Genomic DNA, 21463 nt, shown 5'->3' on the forward strand with positions numbered 1-21463 from the left:
GCTATGGGGCCAGATCTGAGAGAGGCCATCTTCCCTGTCACAGTTACATGTGTTATATACAGGGTGTAGCTACCATAGGTGCAGGGAGTGCAGCTGCTATGGGGCCAGATCTGAGAGAGGCCACCTTCCCTGTCACAGTTACATGTGTTATATACAGGGTGTAGCTACCATAGGTGCAGGGAGTGCAGCTGCTATGGGGCCAGATCTGAGAGTGGCCACCTTCCATGTCACAGTTACATGTGTTATATACAGGGTGTAGCTACCATAAGTGCAGGTAGTGCAGCTGCTATGGGGCCAGAGCTGAGAGAGGCCACCTTCCCTGTCACAGTTACATGTGTTATATACAGGGTGTAGCTACCATAGGTGCAGGGAGTGCAGCTGCTATGGGGCCAGAGCTGAAAGGGGCCACCTTCCCTGTCACAGTTACATGTGTTATATACAGGATGTAGCTACCATAGGTGCAGAGAGTGCAGCTGTTATGGGGCCCAGAGCTGAGAGGGGCCACCTTCCCTGTCACAGTTACATGTGTTATATACAGGGTGTAACTACCATAGGTGCAGAGAGTGCAGCTGTTATGGGGCCCAGAGCTGAGAGGAGCCACCTTCCCTGTCACAGTTATATGTGTTATATACAGGGTGTTGTTACCATAGGTGCAGGGAGTGCAGCTGCTATGGGCCCAGAGCTGAGAGGGGCCACCTTCCCTGTCACAGTTACATGTGTTATATACAGGGTGTAGCTACCATAAGTGCAGGCAGTGCAGCTGCTATGGGGCCAGAGCTGAGAGAGGCCACCTTCCCTATCACAGTAACATGTGTTATATACAGGGTGTAGCTACCATAAGTGCAGGGAGTGCAGCTGCTATGGGGCCAGAGCTGAGAGAGGCCACCTTCCATGTCACAGTTACATGTGTTATATACAGGGTATAGCTACCATAGGTGCAGGGAGTGCAGCTGCTATGGGCCCAGAGCTGAGAGGGGCCACCTTCCCTGTCACAGTTACATGTGTTATATACAGGGTGTTGTTACCATAGGTGCAGGGAGTGTAGCTGCTATGGGGCCAGATCTGAGAGAGGCCATCTTCCCTGTCACAGTTACATGTGTTATATACAGGGTGTAGCTACCATAGGTGCAGGGAGTGCAGCTGCTATGGGGCCAGATCTGAGAGAGGCCACCTTCCCTGTCACAGTTACATGTGTTATATACAGGGTGTAGCTACCATAGGTGCAGGGAGTGCAGCTGCTATGGGGCCAGATCTGAGAGTGGCCACCTTCCATGTCACAGTTACATGTGTTATATACAGGGTGTAGCTACCATAAGTGCAGGTAGTGCAGCTGCTATGGGGCCAGAGCTGAGAGAGGCCACCTTCCCTGTCACAGTTACATGTGTTATATACAGGGTGTAGCTACCATAGGTGCAGGGAGTGCAGCTGCTATGGGGCCAGAGCTGAGAGGGGCCACCTTCCATGTCACAGTTACATGTGTTATATACAGGGTGTTGTTACCATAGGTGCAGGGAGTGCAGCTGCTATGGGGCCCAGAGCTGAGAGGGGCCACCTTCCCTGTCACAGTTATATGTGTTATATACAGGGTGTAGCTACCATAGGTGCATAGAGTGCAGCTGCTATGAGGCCCAGAGCTGAGAGGGGCCACCTTCCCTGTCACAGTTACATGTGTTATATACAGGGTGTAGCTACCATAGGTGCAGGGAGTGCAGCTGCTATGGGGCCCAGAGCTGAGAGGGGCCACCTTCCCTGTCACAGTTACATGTGTTATATACAGGGTGTAGCTACCATAGGTGCAGGGAGTGCAGCTGCTATGGGGCCCAGAGCTGAGAGGGGCCACCTTCCCTGTCACAGTTACTTGTGTTAATATACAGGGGTGTAGCTACCATAGGTGTAGGGAGTGCAGCTGCTATGGGGCCCAGAGCTGAGAGGGGCCACCTTCCATGTCATAGTTACATGTGTTATATACAGGGTGTTGTTACCATAGGTGCAGGGAGTGCAGCTGCTGTGGGGCCCAGAGCTGAGAGGGGCCATCTTCCCTGTCACAGTTACATGTGTTATATACAGGGTGTAACTACCATAGGTGCAGGGAGTGCAGCTGCTATGGGGCCCAGAGCTAAGAGGGGCCACCTTCCCTGTCACAGTTACATGTGTTATATACAGGGTATAGCTACCATAGGGGCAGGGAGTGCAGCTGCTATGGGGCCCAGAGCTGAGAGGGGCCACCTTCCATGTCACAGTTACATGTGTTATATACAGGGTGTAGCTACCATAGGTGCAGGGAGTGCAGCTGCTATGGGGCCAGAGCTGAGAGGGGCCACTTTCCCGGTCACAGTTACATGTGTTATATACAGGGTGTAGCTACCATAGGTGCAGGGAGTGCAGCTGCTATGGGGCCCAGAGCTGAGAGGGGCCACCTTCCCTGTCACAGTTACATGTGTTATATACAGGGATGTAGCTACCATAGGTGCAGGGAGTGCAGCTGCTATGGGGCCAGAGCTGAGAGGGGCCACCTTCCCTATCACAGTAACATGTGTTATATACAGGGTGTAGCTACCATAGGTGCAGGGAGTGCAGCTGCTATGGGGCCAGAGCTAAGAGGGGCCACCTTCCCTATCACAGTAACATGTGTTATATACAGGGTGTTGTTACCATAGGTGCAGGGAGTGCAGCTGCTATGGGGCCAGAGCTGAGAGGAGCCACCTTCCATGTCACAGTTACATGTGTTATATACAGGGGCGTAGCTACCATAGGTGCAGGGAGTGCAGCTGCTTTGGGGCCAGAGCTGAGAGGAGCCACCTTCCATGTCACAGTTACATGTGTTATATACAGGGTGTAGCTACCATAGGTGCAGGCAGTGCAGCTGCTATGGGGCCAGAGCTGAGAGATGCCACCTTCCATGTCACAGTTACATGTGTTATATTATATACAGGGTGTTACCATAGGTGCAGGGAGTGCAGCTGCTATGGGGCCCAGAGCTGAGAGGGGCCACCTTCCATGTCACAGTTACATGTGTTATATACAGGGTGTTGTTACCATAGGTGCAGGGAGTGCAGCTGCTATAGGGCCCAGAGCTGAGAGGGGTCACCTTCCCTGTCACAGTTACATGTGTTATATACAGGGTGTTGTTACCATAGGTGCAGGGAGTGCAGCTGCTATGGGGCCCAGAGCTGAGAGGGGCTACCTTCCCTGTCACAGTTACATGTGTTATATACAGGGTGTAGCTGCCATAGGTGCAGGGAGTGCAGCTGCTATGGAGCCAGAGCTGAGAGAGGCTACCTTCCCTGTCACAGTTACATGTGTTATATACCGGGTGTAGCTACCATAGGTGCAGGGAGTGCAGCTGCTATGGGGCCCAGAGCTGAGAGGGGCCACCTTCCCTGTCACAGTTACATGTGTTATATACAGGGTGTAGCTACCATAGGTGCAGGCAGTGCAGCTGCTATGGGGCCAGAGCTGAGAGGGGCCACCTTCCCTGTCACAGTTACATGTGTTATATACAGGGTGTAGCTACCATAGGTGCAGGGAGTGCAGCTGCTATGGGGCCCAGAGCTGAGAGGGGCCACCTTCCCTGTCACAGTTACATGTGTTATATACAGGGTGTAGCTACCATAGGTGCAGGCAGTGCAGCTGCTATGGGGCCAGAGCTGAGAGGGGCCACCTTCCCTGTCACAGTTACATGTGTTATATACAGGGTGTAGCTACCATAGGTGCAGGGAGTGCAGCTGCTATGGGGCAGAGCTGAGAGGGGCTACCTTCCCTGTCACAGTTACATGTGTTATATACAGGGTATAGCTACCATAGGTGCAGGGAGTGCAGCTACTATGGGGCCAGAGCTGAGAGGGGCCACCTTCCCTGTCACAGTTACATGTGTTATATACAGGGTGTAGCTACCATAGGTGCAGGGAGTGCAGCTGCTGTGGGGCCAGAGCTGAGAGGAGCCACCTTCCCTGTCACAGTTACATGTGTTATATACAGGGTATAGCTACCATAGGTGCAGGGAGTGCAGCTGCTATGGGGCCAGAGCTGAGAGGGGCCACCTTCCCTGTCACAGTTACATGTGTTATATACAGGGTATAGCTACCATAGGTGCAGGGAGTGCAGCTGCTATGGGGACCAGAGCTGAGAGGAGCCACCATTCCTGTCACAGTTACATGTGTTATATACAGGGTGTAGCTACCATAGGTGCAGGGAGTGCAGCTGCTATGGGTCCAGAGCTGAGAGGGGCCACCTTCCCAGCCACAGTTACATGTGTTATATACAGGGTGTAGCTACCATAGGGGCAGGGAGTGCAGCTGCTATGGGGCCAGAGCTGAGAAGGGCCACCTTCCCGGTCACAGTTACATGTGTTATATACAGGGTGTAGCTACCATAGGTGCATAGAGTGCAGCTGCTATGGGACCAGAGCTGAGAGGGGTCACCTTCCCTGTCACAGTTACATGTGTTATATACAGTGGTGTAGCTACCATAGGTGCATGGAGTGCAGCTGCTATAGGGCCAGAGCTGAGAGGAGCCACCTTCCCTGTCACAGTTACATGTGTTATATACAGGGTGTAGCTACCATAGGTGCATAGAGTGCAGCTGCTATGGTGCCCAGAGCTGAGAGGGGCCCACATTGGGTGATATGCAGGGGCCCTTACAAACCTTTGCCTTGGGGTATTCAATATATCTAGTTAGGACCCTTGACTTGCTCATTGTAATGTAGTATAAAATTAATTGGAGGGCATTATAATGTTTCATAATCTGAACTGGGAATCTGTAATGTGGCACAATATTAAGTGGGGTCACCATGCTGGATAATGTGTACTGGTGGCCTCACAATGAACTAGGGAACTACTATGGGGCATAACATTAGCTAAGGCTCTACTATGGTTCAGAATGGTATTATGGGGCTTACAATTAACAATTGCTGTGGGTAGGTGTCTCTAGAAGCATTAGGACAGGGGACCTTCAAAATGTTTCTATGGGGCCCACAAAGTTCTGGCTATACCCCTGGCTGGAGCCAACACTTCTCTGCAGGAAAGAAAGTTTATACATGTGTCATGTTATCTCAGTATATTATGCCATTAGGGCTGGGTGCCATTTATTACAGACCGCTGGGACCTAGTTACTATTGTCCTGCCTGCATCAGGGCGCACCTAACAACGCCCAGTTGCCTGGCTTGGAGCAGCCTAGTAATGAGACTGGTGAGATAAGTGCACAATACACTCTGCACAGCCACGCTTCTCAGGTGCCGCACAGCCACGCTTCTCAGGTGCCGCACAGCCACGCTTCTCAGGTGCCGCACAGCCACGCTTCTCAGGTGCCGCACAGCCACACATCTCAGGTGCCACACAGCCACGCTTCTCAGGTGCCGCACAGCCATGCTACTCAGGTGCCGCACAGCCACGCTTCTCAGGTGCCGCACAGCCACGCTTCTCAGGTGCCGCACAGCCACGCATCTCAGGTGCCGCACAGCCACGCTTCTCAGGTGCCGCACAGCCACGTTTCTCAGGTGCCACACAGTCACGCTTCCCAGGTGCCGCACAGCCACGCTTCTCAGGTGCCGCACAGCCACGCATCTCAGGTGCCGCACAGCCACGCATCTCAGGTGCCGCACAGCCACGCATCTCAGTTGCCGCACAGCCACGCATCTCAGGTGCCGCACAGCCACGCTTCTCAGGTGCCGCACAGCCACGTTTCTCAGGTGCCACACAGCCACGCTTCCCAGGTGCCGCACAGCCACGCTTCTCAGGTGCCGCACAGCCACGCTTCTCAGGTGCCGCACAGCCACGTTTCTCAGGTGCCACACAGCCACGCATTTCAGTTGCCGCACAGCCACGCATCTCAGGTGCCGCACAGCCACGCTTCTCAGGTGCCGCACAGCCACGTTTCTCAGGTGCCACACAGCCACGCTTCCCAGGTGCCGCACAGCCACGCTTCTCAGGTGCCGCACAGCCACGCTTCTCAGGTGCCGCACAGCCACGTTTCTCAGGTGCCACACAGCCACGCTTCCCAGGTGCCGCACAGCCACGCTTCTCAGGTGCCGCACATCCAATATAATTGTATTTGCTGGGTTAACAGTCACTGGAACCTTAAACAAGTGTTTCTCCGTCACTTCTTACAGTGACCAGAAAATCCACAATAAGATAAATAAATGTCACTCCGTGCTGCAGCTGGTGTGTACTTCCCCCACAGCACCCCGCAAACACCTCCACCCCCCAACTTATTTTTTTTTTGCCTACGCTAAACAAGCTTCTGTTTAAGTGACACATATAATCCCCCACCTCCCCTATAGCTGTGAATAATCAGCGTTTCACAAATGAATGTGATCACTGGGTGAGAAATTATCATTTTAAAATAGAGTCTAATTTGCATATATGGAACAGGAGATTTATGAAAGGAAACATGGAGGAACACTACATCTGCTGGGGATCCGTCGTAATTCACACTGATTGTGACCGATCTTAAATTGTAAAGCGCGGGCAAGATGGAGTGTGCTGTAGCGGCGTTACTGCCAGGAGTCTAAGACGTCCCAGAGATTTATTAATAATCTTATCACAAACATGGCTCGTGTCCCCCCCCCTCTGTAATATGTGCCAGGCTCTTGTAAGGAATTTGCTGCAATTAGATCTTTCAATACATGCATCCTGAAGCTCGCTTGATCCTTTCCAAAAATAAAGCCACCTATCATTCTAGCGCAGTGCTTCCATTTTTTGTGTGTGCGTGTGCCGGCTACTTAATAATCAATGTATTCATCATTAAGTCTGAGCCCTCGAGCGATGGGTTTTAGCATATTCTAATGACTAGTGACTTGCAAATGACACTGACCTTTCATGTACATTCTGCATGCACCTTGTTCTAATACGAACTGTATTTATAGTTTGCCAATACAAACTAGCCAAAGATTGGATAATTACTGTAATCTATTAAGTGGATTGCTGTGCTGCTCATTTGTAGCATGTGCCATGCAGGAGATTTGCAGAAGCTGCTCCAATCTCTCATCTCTGGCGAGGCCTGGATGGTGTACACACTAATGTATGAAGAACAGCCCATCACAGCTAATGGATCTTTCCAAAATGAAGAATCCACTTTGCTGTTACTGTCAAAATGCTATTTGTGACTGACAAAAACCACAGCTCGGGGAGTGTAAACTGAGCTTAAGAATGTCAGGCAAAGTTCCATTTTCTGGTTATTACACTGACCTCCGAGTAGCACTTAAAGGTGTACAGTCTGCCAGGCACCAGACTCATAAGCGGTAATTACAGCACACCCTTCATAGGATACATGGAATATTATCCCACGCCTGAGCGCAGGGAACACACAGCACAAATGAATGCTCTGCGACACCGGCCCAAGTGTTTACCATCTAAGGGCAGCGTCAGCCATTGCACGGAATGCAGGATGTGACATCATCAGAGCAAAGGTTTGGAATCAGGAAGAACGGTTCTGGTGACATCACTTGCTCTGCGCAGTTTGTATTTTCTTTTTGCTCCTCGCTAGTAAACAAAGGGGGTAATTCAGACCCGATCACAGCAGCAAATTTGTTAGCAGTTGGGCAAAAGCCTGTGCACTGCAGGTTGGGCAGATGTAACATGTGCAGAGAGAGTTAGATTTGGGTGGGTTGTTTTTAGAGATGAGCGGGTTCGGTTCGTCGAGATCCGAACCCCCCCGAACTTCACCTATTTTACACGGTTCCGAGGCAGCCTCGGATCTTCCCGCCTTGCTCGGTTAACCCGAACGTGCCCGAACGTCATCATCCCGCTGTCGGATTCTCGTGAGATTCGTATTCTATATAAAGAGCCGCTCGTCGCCGCCATTTTCACTTGTGCATTGGAGATTGAACGGAGAGGATGTGGCTGCGTTCTCTCCCTGAAAAGCTCAGTGATCTGTGCTCAGTGTGCTGCAAATATCTGTGCTCCGTGTGCTGAAAATATCTACGTTCTCTGCCTGAAAACGCTCCATATCTGTGCTCAGTGTGCTGCAAATATCTGTGCTCAGTGTGCTGCAAATATCTGTGCTCAGTGTGCTGCAAATATCTGTGCTCAGTGTGCTGAAAATATCTACGTTCTCTGCCTGAAAACGCTCCATATCTGTGCTCAGTGTGCTGCAAATATCTGTGCTCAGTGTGCTGCAAATATCTGTGCTCAGTGAGCTGCAAATATCTGTGCTCAGTGTGCTGCAAATATCTGTGCTCAGTGTGCTGCAAATATCTGATCAGTGTGCTGAAAATATCTACGTTCTCTGCCTGAAAACGCTCCATATCTGTGCTCAGTGTGCTGCAAATATCTGTGCTCAGTGTGCTGCATTGTGGGGACTGGGGACCACCAGTATAATAGTAGTACAATACAGTAGGCCATTGCTGTATCTTACAGCTCTGTGTCACTGCAAGTATCCATTCCATATCTGTGCTGCATTTTTGTGAGCAGTATATATAGTATTACAGTGCAGCATTTTGGTGACCAACAGTATATAGTTGTACAGTACATTAGGCCATTGCTGTAGTATCTTGCAACTCTGTGTCACTGCAAGTATCCAGAGCCGGCCCTAACCAATATGATGCCCTAAGCAAGATTTTGGCTGGTGCCCCCTAGCACCACCGCTGGTTCCGCCTCTGACCTTGTACCTCTTTCCCAGCACCATCACCCCTCACCCATAGCAGTCCTTATTTTGGTGTTTGTACCCCCTATATTTTAAATAGGAACAGTTCACACATTTGGCGCACAGCCCAAAAAGGGGTGTGTTTTTGCTGGCAAGGGGCATGGCCACACAATAGTAACCCCAATTCCATTTACGCCACACAGTACTGCAGTTTTATTCACATTTGATCATGCAATAGTGTCCATAATTCATATTACATCCCACAGTAGTATCACTTTACCTTATAAACATTACTCTTCACAGTAGAGCCCCTTATTCCCATTACATCACACCGAATTGCTCCTTATTCACATTACACCACACTGAATTGCTCCTTATTCACATTACACCACACTGAATTGCTCCTTATTCACATTACACCACACCCTATTGCTCTTTATTCATATTAGACGACACAGTAGTGCCCTTTCTATATGCAACGATACATAGTAGAGCACCTTATACACATAATGCCACACATTAGTAATGCATTTATACACAAAATTCCACACAGTAATGCCCCTTACACATTATTAATGTCCTTATAAACATAATGCACCTTACACATTATGACAACCTTTATTAATGCCCTATTACACATAATGTCCCTTACACATATGCCGCACATTATTAATGTACTTATACACATAATGACACACACAGTGCCACCTACACATTTGCTGCACATTATTAGTGCCCCTATACACATAATGACACACATACAGTAGTACCCTGTTACACATATGCTGCACATTATTAATGCCCTTATACACATAATGACACACACAGTGCCACCTACACATTTGCTGCACATTATTAATGTACTTATACACATAATGACACACACAGTGCCACCTACACATTTGCTGCACATTATTAGTGCCCCTTTACACATAATGACACACATACAGTAGTACCCTGTTACACATATGCTGCACATTATTAATGCCCTTATACACATAATGACACACATAGTGCCCCTTACACATATGTTGCACATTATTAATGCATTTTTACATGACACACATAATGCTCCTAACACATATTCTGTACACTACTGCACAACCAACCCACTCACATGCACATAGCACTCACACTGCCACTAACACTGTGACCTCTGCTGTGTCCTCATAAATCTTGCCTCAATACTAAAGTCAGGTCACTTTTTTTTATGTAAATGCATCTTATTTGCATTGCTATGTGTCTAGGATGCACAAGCAGATTCTGCTGATATGATATGCAGCATTCCTCCTATATATTGTGTGAGACTGTGGCTGTATCTGCATAAGAAATGCTACACACAGAATATAGGCATGCCGCATAACATTTTAATCAGCAGAAGCTGCTGATGCCCTTAGGCATATCAAATGCCATAGGCAATTGCCTAATTTGCCTATGCCTATGGCCGGCTCTGCAAGTATCCATTCCATATCTGTGCTGCATTATTGTGAGCAGTATATAGTAGGACAGTGCAGCATTTTGGTGACCAGCAGTATACATATATAGTACAGCACAGTAGGCCATTGCTGTATCTTGCAGCACTGTGTCACTTCTAGTATCCTGATCAGTGCTCAATATCTGCTGCATTGTTGTGACCAGTATGTATACTGTACTGTGCGACGTGTGTTATACACCTGGTGATTATACATCCTGTAATCTGTACTGAGCGATGTGTGAGATACACCTGGGAATTATACACCCTATATACTGTACTGTGTGATGTGTGAGATACACCTGGGGATTATACACCCTATATTATTATTATTATTATCCTTTATTTATATGGCGCCACAAGGGTTCCGCAGCGCCCAATTACAGAGTACATAAATAATCTGACAATGCTAAATTCCTTTGTCGTATAAACAACCCTTATGAAGCTAAGAACACTGTACGCTGTTTACTTAAGAAATACCGTAATGATACGCTATTTGCGCAACGATCGCTCAGCCGTAGGCGAGACGCTCAAGCGTCACGTTCGCTCACGGCCCAGCGATCACAGGACACGTTATTGGTTATGTCTAGGGGAAAGATTCGCTGTAACGTAGCGTACGCTCGAGACCACGAGGAGGTCACCAGCGGTGCAGACGCTCACAGCACAATACCTTTATATTTAAACCTTTTAACAATGTAATGCGCTATATACCTTAATGTGAATACAGGGTGTAAATGCAACTTTGTGTAGCCTGACTACCTACAAAGCTGTTTGAGCGTCACCGACGCTCAAGTGAACACTTAACACTATAGTAAATACACAGATACTGTTTTAGGGTTCCAAAGCCTATTATCTGTATTATATCTAGTATACTTGTAAAAGAGTAACACAGTACAAATGATACACTACAATATAACAAAGCCTTCCTAACCAAACACCTAACTAAGGGATAAACTACAATACTATCCTGGCCTAACACAATACAATACAATACTATAAAGTATAGTCTAGGGGAGTTACGAGAGAAAAGAGAAAATAGAGAGAGAGAAATAGACACAGAGGGAGAGAGAGGAATTGGCTCACAGAAAGACAATGATTACGGAGAGAACTTACGCACAAAGGGTATGATCGCCTGCGCCTCGATATCCAGCTCCCGATTATCAGCAGATAACCGTTGATGAGAGAGTGAGAGCTGGATGTGGTCGGCCTGCCTATTTATGCCCCACACACAATGCAATCTCCTGGTCCTACAATCCTTCAGTTTATTGGACACAGGAATTCGGCCCTGTACTGTAACCAAAGGTCATAGGTTGATTCATACAGGTGGGCTGTGCTGAGTTTAAACGGCTCAGGTGGGTGGGAAACTGGGTTTCCCGCCGCATACCTGAGTATGGGTAAATAATAGAAATGGACATAAATTTCTTATGTTCATAACTATTCGCACGAGCGATTAATACGCTCCAAACCAACACCGGAATATTGCTAATTAAATACTCTTCCGATGGGTATCAAACACTGCTGTATGACTCCTGTTAGACCCTTCGTGCAATACAAAGAGGGATTCCTCCGCTCAGGGACATTCTATCTAAACCAAACTTACAGAAACTATTGAGGGGAACATGATCTATAAACGACATTAATTGTGAACCTTTGTAACGAATGAGTCGCACGCTACGATCACATAAACTCTACCGTAAATGCGCATACTGCGCGTGCGAGTGCACGCTATTGCGGGTATGCGCTTCCACGGGAGAGCATACGCATGCGCAGCACGGACCAGTGTGCGGTGCAAATATGGCAGTGTGCATTGAGACATTTTTCTGACTTCGACAGTCCACCCTTTGGCAGTCAATAATAACTGCCACAAAATATTTAAGGAGAAAAATGTAAGTCAGGGGTTAATTGATTTCCATGGTGGGGAAAGGAGGAAGAATGGAGTAGGTGTGAAGAGAGTATGACCTAGTGAGAAAGCAGGAGCATGTGTGTATGAGTCCATGTTTGGGGGGGGGTCATGTATCATCGTGCCGTACGTGTGGTAAATCAAGCTTCGAGGTATTGCGAAGTATACATTTGAATTCCTTCTTATCCTGTGGTACAGGTCTGTGGATGGGCTGTCAAACTCTACCGAGCTCATTTTGGCTGTGGTTGTAACACAATGGGGATGCACATTTTAGTTGATGATACATGAATTGGGGGGGTATGTGGTTGCTGCTATCTGTACCTGTATTCCCTATCGACTATGTGTGTTATTACCTGAGGGTTGCAGAGATGAAGATAAAGAACACTTACGAAAAATGCAATGATATTCTATGTCAGGTTTATGTACGTTCGTCGATTGAGGTCTTGATTGGTATCGTTTGATTGCAGTCTTCTTCTTTGTGCTTTTGCTCATAAATCGTGAGTAAAGCAAACAACGTCCATGGATTTACAAAAAAAAAAATGTTGGGCTAGCGTGATTTTAAAGTTCCTAGGGAAACTGGGGTACCCATGGCATTGTCCATAAAATCTTGTATATCAGGTCGTCTGCTCTTCTTCTTTCCATCTTTCCGTTGTCGGCCCCTTGGCTCATCAGGTCCTTCGTCTACGTGGGTCTTTGTACCTCGGAGGAAAACATAGAAATGGGTGAAAGACGGACCGTATACTCATTACATCATTACGTCATGGTTTCTAGCATTGGGTCATAAATCAAATCCAGGTTAATTACAGTTTCCTCACTCCTCAAGCTCATCACTTTCGTACTTTGTTTACACCTCATCAAAGCCTGCCCGCATCTAAATATCAATCCAATAGATATAACGACACCTAAGATACACAGGAGAAACTTTCCAACATCCATTATGATTCCTTGAGCCCATTCTCCCAAACCGGAGAACCAATTTCGCGGGTTCAACCATGACACCCAACCAGTCAGCTCATTACCTACAGCAGCAAGGGTGAGATTGTGTTTCCGACGAAATTCCCACTTTAATTGCAGAATATCATCCATCTTTTGGTCTATGACCTCTACCGGATCCTCGGTACTATTTGTGATGTACGTGCAACACTTTATGCCGTACTGTGTTGCCAATGTAACACAATATCCGCCTGTTACTGCTGTAAGGTAATTAAGAACCATCCTATGCTGAACTAGTTCTGTTTTGTAAGCTTGAAGTTCTCTTCCAGTGTATCTAAACGTGTCATCATACATTTCAGTGATATTATCTAACAAATTGGCGAGTGCGGAAATGTATTTATAATTCATCACTCCTCGAGCGGTACGAGTGAAATCTAACGCTACCAGAACCTGAATCCCGGTGGATTCATGGATAAGATCAGAGGCCGGATGCTCTAACCTTTCTGACAGTTGTCTTTTAACTCGGTGTTCGTAGTGAGTGTGAGTATAAGGAGCTTGGGCACCACGGTGTATGTCCTTCATTTTGTCATGTGTTACAGTCATCACTTCAGGCAATACTTTTCCAATATAACACAATCCTTCAGAGTTTGGGGCAAGCCACTTGTACGCCTTTCTCCCGCATATGAAATATGCATCATCGGGGAGAACATAAGGGACGGAGAAGGACATGACCATGTTACAAACCTTCCAGGTGAAATCTCCTGACCCTAATTCTTCCATCTGCCTAATGCACGTATCGGTCTGTACGATATGTGCACAGTATCCTGGTGATACCTCTCCAACTCTAGTAATCCTATTTCCTAAGGTATATCGATACCGAAAAGATTTTCCGCTACTGGCTATGTGGCGTACGAGCTCTGTATCTGTAGGCATTCTATCTGCTCTGTGTGAAAAGGTCATGGAAAGGTTGCTCCATGACACTTCCCAATTTCCCGGTTTTCTAGGATTGGAGATGTTAAAACATAAGAGGGACCTATCCACATGGTATTGGTGGAGCTTCAAACTAGGAGGGCTGGAGATGTTAAACCTCCGGTCCACCGGTCTCCCACCACTTAGCTCAAGTACTTCCCCTAACGTTAAAGGAAATGGTACTAGCCCTGATTTGCTGTGACCCTGAGGTACTTGAGAGCATACCCAACAATCTGTTTGGTTCAACACGTTACCCACTAGAGAGTGATAGTCACTCAATGGATGCCGGTCCATATGGATATTAAAACTAGATTGGCATTGCTTTATGCATCCATCTTCAACCAGATTACCACAGAGCCTACAGATACAATTTTCCTCAGCTAACAATCCATCACAATTTCTTCTATCGGATCGTTTTCTGATACTCGCCTTTGCTTGTTGGATTGGTTGATCTTGGAAAACTACGCCTCCATCATCATAATCGGAACCCATTCCAGAACCTCTCTCGACCTCTATGGTACTCTCGCCGGAACAGACTGCTCTGGTCAACATCATGGTTAACATCAAAATCCGGATCACAGTCTCTTTGGGCAAGTCCATCTTTGAGGAGGAAATGGAGAAGAATGAGAAAGGGGAAAAAGAAATATCAAGGGAGAAGGGATGGGAAGTGGAGAAAAACAATAAAAGGGAGAAGGGAGTCGACAACTGCTTTCGATCTTCAAGGCTCAGGTGCCGCCTCAGTCCTCCTGGAACAGACACTCCAGTGATACAACCTCTACCGTCTGTTCCTTATCACGGGACTTCTCTGGGTCAGCAACCTTCTTGCAGTGGGATGAATGGACCCAAGTCTCTCTCTCAGCAACCTTCAATGCTGTGGTGCTAGTCAATAAGACCTGGTATGGTCCTTCCCATCTATCAATAAGACAACCTGAGCGTAGAAAATTTCGTATCATTACATAATCCCCAGGTTCAATGTCATGACAATTACTATCTGGTAAATCAGGAATCACCAACTTCAGATTATCATTTTGACTCCTCAACTGCTTACTCATGTTAATCAAGTACTTTACAGTTACTTCATTGTTACATTTCAAATCATCCTGAGGGTTAATCATGACATGCGGTTGTCGACCAAACAGAATTTCAAAAGGAGACAGATTAAGAGGGGACCTGGGAGTGGTTCTGATGCTATACAAAACAATGGGTAAAGCTTCTGGCCACATCAATCCTGTCTCTGCCATTACTTTACTCAATTTATTTTTAATAGTGCTGTTCACTCTTTCGACCTTCGCACTCGCCTGTGGACGGTACGGAGTGTGCAGCTTGCTATCAATTCCCATCAACTTACACATTCCTTGAAAGACATCACCTGTAAAATGGGTACCCCTATCACTTTCAATGATTCTAGGGATACCATATCTACATACAAATTCCTGCACAATTTTCTTAGCTGTAAACATGGCGGTATTTGTAGCTGCTGGAAAAGCTTCGACCCAATTCGAGAAAACATCTATACAAACAAGTACATACTTTAAGTTTCTACATGGGGGCAATTGGATGAAGTCAATTTGTATTACTTGGAAAGGGCCGCCGGCAGGTGGGATATGGGAGGGTTCTGTAGGTATTGCCTTTCCAATATTCTTTCTCAGACAGGTAAGGCATGACATTGCTCTTTTACCAGCATGAGAGGAGAATCCTGGGGCGCACCAGTATGCTCTTACCAATTTGCACATCCCCTCCTTGCCTAGATGAGTCAGCCCGTGAGCTGCTTCAGCCAGACATGGAAGGTATGCCCTGGGGGCCACTGGTTTACCATGTCCATCCGTCCAGAGCCCTGAGGGCTCCTGGCCATATCCCTTTGCCTTCCAGACTGCTCTCTCTTGAGTGGAACACAAACTCTGCATCTCACACAACTTCTGTGTGTTGATGGTATTAAATACCATCAACTGTGTGGTGTCTGTCCGTATGGGGGTAGCAGCTGCAAGCTTTGCAGCTTCGTCTGCTCGGCTGTTACCAAGGGATACTGGGTCTTGGCTATACGTATGTGCTTTACATTTGATAACAGCCACTCTGTCGGGTTCCTGTATCGCTGTTAGAAGCCTTTTTATATACGCTGCATGCGCTATCGGTGTGCCAGCTGCCGTCATGAAATTTCTGAGCCGCCATAGGGCTCCGAAATCATGGACTACCCCGAACGCGTATCTAGAATCGGTGTAGATATTGGCAGACTTACCCTTAGCCAATTCACATGCTCTGGTTAGGGCGACCAGTTCAGCAACCTGGGCTGAGTGAGGTGGGCCTAGCGGTTCCGCTTCTATGGTGTCTTGGTCATCTACGACTGCGTATCCAGTACACAAGTCTCCCGAGTCTGACTGTCTGTGACAACTACCGTCCGTGTAGAACGTGAGTTCTGCATCTTCTAGTGGATTGTCACTGATGTCAGGCCTTGCGGTAAAATTTTGGGTCAAATATTCCATACAATCATGTGCATCCTCCTTTGTATAAAATCCTCCTTCCCCATCACTCTCACCTCCCACCCTTTGTGCCTGTCCAGGCACACCTGGGAGAAATGTTGCAGGGTTTAATGCGCTGCATCTCCTTATGGTGATGTTTACTGGGGCCATTAATGCCAATTCCCATCTCGTAAACCTTGCTGATGAGACATGTCTGGTTTGGGCAGAATTTAATAAGGCAGATACTGCATGTGGTGTATGGATTGTGAGGTTGTGGCCTAGCACGACATCTTCGCTTTTCGTCACTAGCAATGCTATCGCCGCAACGCTACGCAAGCATGTGGGGAGGGACCGCGCTACCGTATCTAGCTGAGCGCTGTAGTATGCAACTGGCCTGCTGGCGTCACCGTGTTTTTGTGTTAGTACACCTGCTGCGCACCCAGCACTTTCTGTTCCGTATAGTTCAAAGGGTTTCCCATAGTCTGGCATACCTAGTGCAGGTGCCTGCGTTAGACACTGTTTGAGTCTCTCAAATGCCGTTTCAGATTCGTCTGTATGCGAAATCCGATCAGGTTTGTTTGAGGAGACCATTTCCTGCAGAGGTAGTGCCAATATGGAAAACCCTGGGATCCAATTACGGCAATACCCACACATTCCTAAAAACGTTCTGATCTGTTGCTGGGTTTGTGGTAGTGTCATGTCTCTAATGGCTTGGATTCTATCAGCGGTCAGGTGTCTCAGTCCTTGTGTTAGACAGTGTCCCAAATATTTTACCTTAGCTTGGCATAATTGTAACTTGTCTTTGGAAACCTTGTGACCTGTGTCTGAAAGGTGAAACAGGAGTTGTTTCGTATCTTTCAGAGAGGCTTCCAGTGAATCTGAACACAGTAGTAAATCGTCCACATACTGTATCAATACTGATCCACTTTCTGGTTGAAAAGACTGTAAACAATCATGCAAAGCCTGAGAAAATATACTTGGACTATCTATGAAACCTTGGGGTAATCGAGTCCACGTGTATTGGACTCCTCTGTATGTAAATGCAAACAAATATTGGCTGTCAGGGTGCAGAGGTACCGAAAAGAAAGCGGAGCAGAGGTCAATGACAGTGAAAAATTTGGCAGTGGGAGGAATTTGCATTAGGATGACAGCTGGATTAGGCACTACAGGGAATTGACTCTCAACTATTTTGTTAATCCCCCTTAGATCCTGCACTAGCCTGTAACCCCTCCCCCCACTCTTTTTAACAGGGAAGATGGGACTATTTGCTGTGCTGGACGTTCTTACTAGAATGCCCTGTTGTAGCAAGCGCTCTATTACGGGAAAAACTCCTAACTCCACCTCTGGCTTCAGAGGATACTGTGGGATTTTTGGAGCTATCCTACCATCTTTTACTTGCACTACTACTGGAGCTACGTTTGCCATTAATCCAGTGTCCTGTCCATCTTTTGTCCAAAGTGAATCTGGTATCTGAGATGTCATCTCTTCTACCTGGGATGGATTCCTATTTGTCATAATGGAATGTGACATTAATTTTGATGGGGAGTCTAACATATCTCGTACTTCTTGAGCGTGATTCTCAGGTATGTCCAAGAATACACCTTCAGGAGTACAATAGATGACGCAACCCATTTTGCATAGTAAGTCTCTTCCCAGGAGATTGGTAGGTGCCGATGCAGCCAGCAAAAAGGAATGCTTGGTATGCAAAGGTCCTATTGTAATCTCTGCTGGTTTGCTAACAGGGTAATGCTGGACTACTCCTGTTACTCCCATGGCTGGAACTGTCCTACCAGTGGTTCTCATGCCCACTGTCGAATTTATCACTGACTTGGCCGCCCCTGTGTCTACAAGAAAATTTAAAGTTTTACCAGCCACATTGATTGCAATCTCTGGTTCGCTTCCAAGACTGGCAATCAATTTAACTGGCTGCAGGTTACAGGTATGGCCACACCCCTATTGGGTATGGTGACCTCCCTGAATCCCAGTGGCAGCAACTACTTGTGGGGGAGTTAGCTGGGAACTACCAGAGGCGTGCCAATCTCTGTTCGGGGGGTATCTTTTTGTTTCCCCTGTATGTGGCTCAAAACTCCGCCTCTGTGGACCCTGCTCCCAATGTCGTGTGTGGTGTTGTTGTCTGGGGGGTTGAAAAGATCTTTGTACATTCTTTGATCTACATTCTCGTGCAAAATGTCCTGGTCTGTTACAAGAAAAACATGTTATTCCACTTGCCTTACCCACAGGATTCGGTGGTACATACGCAGGCTGCCTTGTGGTCAGCGCCTGTATACTTACGGACATCAACTTATCACTTTGCGACTCCCTGTGCCTAGTGATGTTTTTGTCGTGATCAACAGCAGCCTCTCTCAAAGTGGACACTGACAGACCTCGCCAGCATGGTTGTGTGGTCTGTACCCTAGCCTTTAATGTTTCTTTCAAACCATCCATCAGTACAGATACTGCTACTTCTCGATGGTTTGGGTTGGTCTTTATGTCTTCTATACCAGTGTATTTTGCCATTTCTGATAATGCCCGGTGGAAATATTCTGCTGCCGTTTCAGACTCCTTTTGTTTAATGGAGAATAGTTTATTCCATTTAGCAACGGCTGGGAAATATTCTTTTAGCTGCAAATTTATCCTTTTTACATTATCCTGGTCGTACACATCTGTAAGTGGTACCTCTTTGTCTAGTCCACAATCAGCCAAGAATTTAACTGGGTCGACACTGGGGGGTAAGCAAGCTCTTAGCACTACCTGCCAATCCTTATTATTGGGCTCTAAAGTGTTTCCTAGATCCCTGATATATTTTTGGCTTGCCACTAAATCCTTTCTGGGGTCTGGGAATTCAGACACTATGGTCCTTAATTCCATTCTAGTGAACGGGCAATACATGGCGATGTTCCTGATGGGTGTGACTCCTGATGCATCTGTTTTCCCATTGGGAACTACTATCACCTTAACTGGATTAACTCTTATAACTTCACTCTGTGTAGATTCTACAGCTTGGGGTGTAAGTGTTTCAGTGTAATGCATGGTGCCGTACTTACCTGATGACACGACCTCACCTATCCCTCCGCTAGGGGCCTTCACTAATCTCGTGGCTGTTGATGTGCCTACTGTAGTCTCTGAAATGGTGGCTGCGAGAGAGAGAGCTGAAATTGTTGATGGATCGTCTTCTTGATCACACTCCTGGGGAAGGTTCAAAACAGGGTACAACTTGCACGGGTTAATACTTGCATGGGTTATTTGGTTAACATCATTAACATTAACATGGTTACTAAGAGTTTTAGTTTTACAACCCAGTGCGTCTTTCTCCGTAATCAACTTCTCTCCTGATATATATGGTGGAGGAGGAGCTGTGGCTATCAGTTTCCTTACTGCCCCAGATCCTGCCGCCAGAGCCAAACCTCTCTGTATCTCACCTTCCTGGTGCCACAACTGTAAATAATCATAATGCTGAATTCGTCTCTTTGTTGGTTTTACGAGACATATCCTCCTCCTTAAATTTTGTAACACTTCCGGGCTGAAACTACCTATTCTTGGGAACTTGTCCCTGTCTTGTACAGTCATTCTCTCCCATTCATCACATAAAACCTCTGTGTGACTACCGTATTTTTCACACATTACATATCGTGCCGACCCAACTGGTCGGTTCACAGAATCAACCTGAACCAGGGTTGATCGCCCCCTACCTGAGCAACTGGCCCCCATCGTCTGTAGGTGTTGCTTAGTCCTCCTTGGATTTTCTGTATCAAGGTTTTCAGCAAGCCTTTACAGACAACCAAATTACTCCACAGTAGGCCGGCGGTGGCGGTTTACCGAGTACCCCACTCACTCGCCCACCTCGACCAATACGACCTGATCACACCGATATGGTGCTGGCGTACTCGATACAGGGCCCCTATGGAACCTTCAGTTTACTGGAACATATGAGGGATACCCGCAGGACACTTACTCTTTCCAGTAAAGTTTAGGTTGTTGGATAGTTCCTGAGTGACCAGCGAACTTCCCTTCCAAAAATAAAAAATTACACAAATCACGTCAGAATGTACAAATAGCGTTTATGACCTTCGTACACAAATAGTACCGGTCAGGTTTACTAATGCACACAATTACGTGCGGTACAATCGTTCAGCACATAAGCAACTAATCTTATGTGCGGAGCGACCAGTGGAATCGAAAATTTCGGCTGCGAATTCCTTCAGCCAGAGCTTAATGGCCTATATGGGTTCTGCACCAACACCCCAGGCGTTGTGCCACTGGACTTTTATAGCGGACCTTTTTACCTTATGACCTCCTGGTCTTGTTACCTTATGACCTCCTGGTCTTGTTACACTATGACCTCCTGGTCTTGTTACACCTTATGGTCCGCTATACTCTAATGCTCAAATATTTATTTAACCAGAGATGCCTCCCTAGCCACCGTATATGTCACTTACACGTATGTTCCTTGACGAGTACTCGGCTTTCCTTTTGGTTCCCCCTTTAAAATTGTATAAACACACTCACTCAACACATGTACACTTTTGTTTCTACCTCTATTTCTGCGCAGAAATTTGTCTTCAGCCCAAGTGTGTTACTAATTAGGAGCAGGATCTGTTAAACTAAATTTCGGGTTTTCCAAAAATTGATTTGCGTTATTTACCGCGTCGCGTTATCTACCGCTGTGCGTTACTTATCGCCTTTGCGCTAATTATCGCTTTGCGCTAAAATCCACTTTATCACAACTTGAGCTACGTGGACGTAACCAGACGCTACGTTGCGTAATGTACGCTGCGTGCGTCTGCCTTTCGGATTGCGTACGCTAGTCTTTGTTAGCGACACGTGTACGCAATGCAGAGGATCCACCGTAACACAATATTTATCAATGTAGATGATCCCTGATCATCCACCGCAATCCACACTGCACACTGGCTGCCTCGTCTCTAAGACAAAACCGTGTTCTATACTTTAATTATTACTTTTACTATTAAATAACAGCAAATCTCTTTTTGCACTTTCTATCAACTATAAAAATTGGCAAACAGGAATAGTGATATACGAAAAATGAAATATACAAGTGGAAAGAAATGCAGGTATATGCGTGCGTACGCAAGACAAAAGAAAAATAAACAGTTTTAAAAGACACAAGCGTTTTGTTCTTACTTCCGGTTACCGGGT

This window comes from Pseudophryne corroboree, chromosome 11 (assembly GCF_028390025.1).
Source record: "Pseudophryne corroboree isolate aPseCor3 chromosome 11, aPseCor3.hap2, whole genome shotgun sequence".
Taxonomy (NCBI): domain Eukaryota; kingdom Metazoa; phylum Chordata; class Amphibia; order Anura; family Myobatrachidae; genus Pseudophryne; species Pseudophryne corroboree.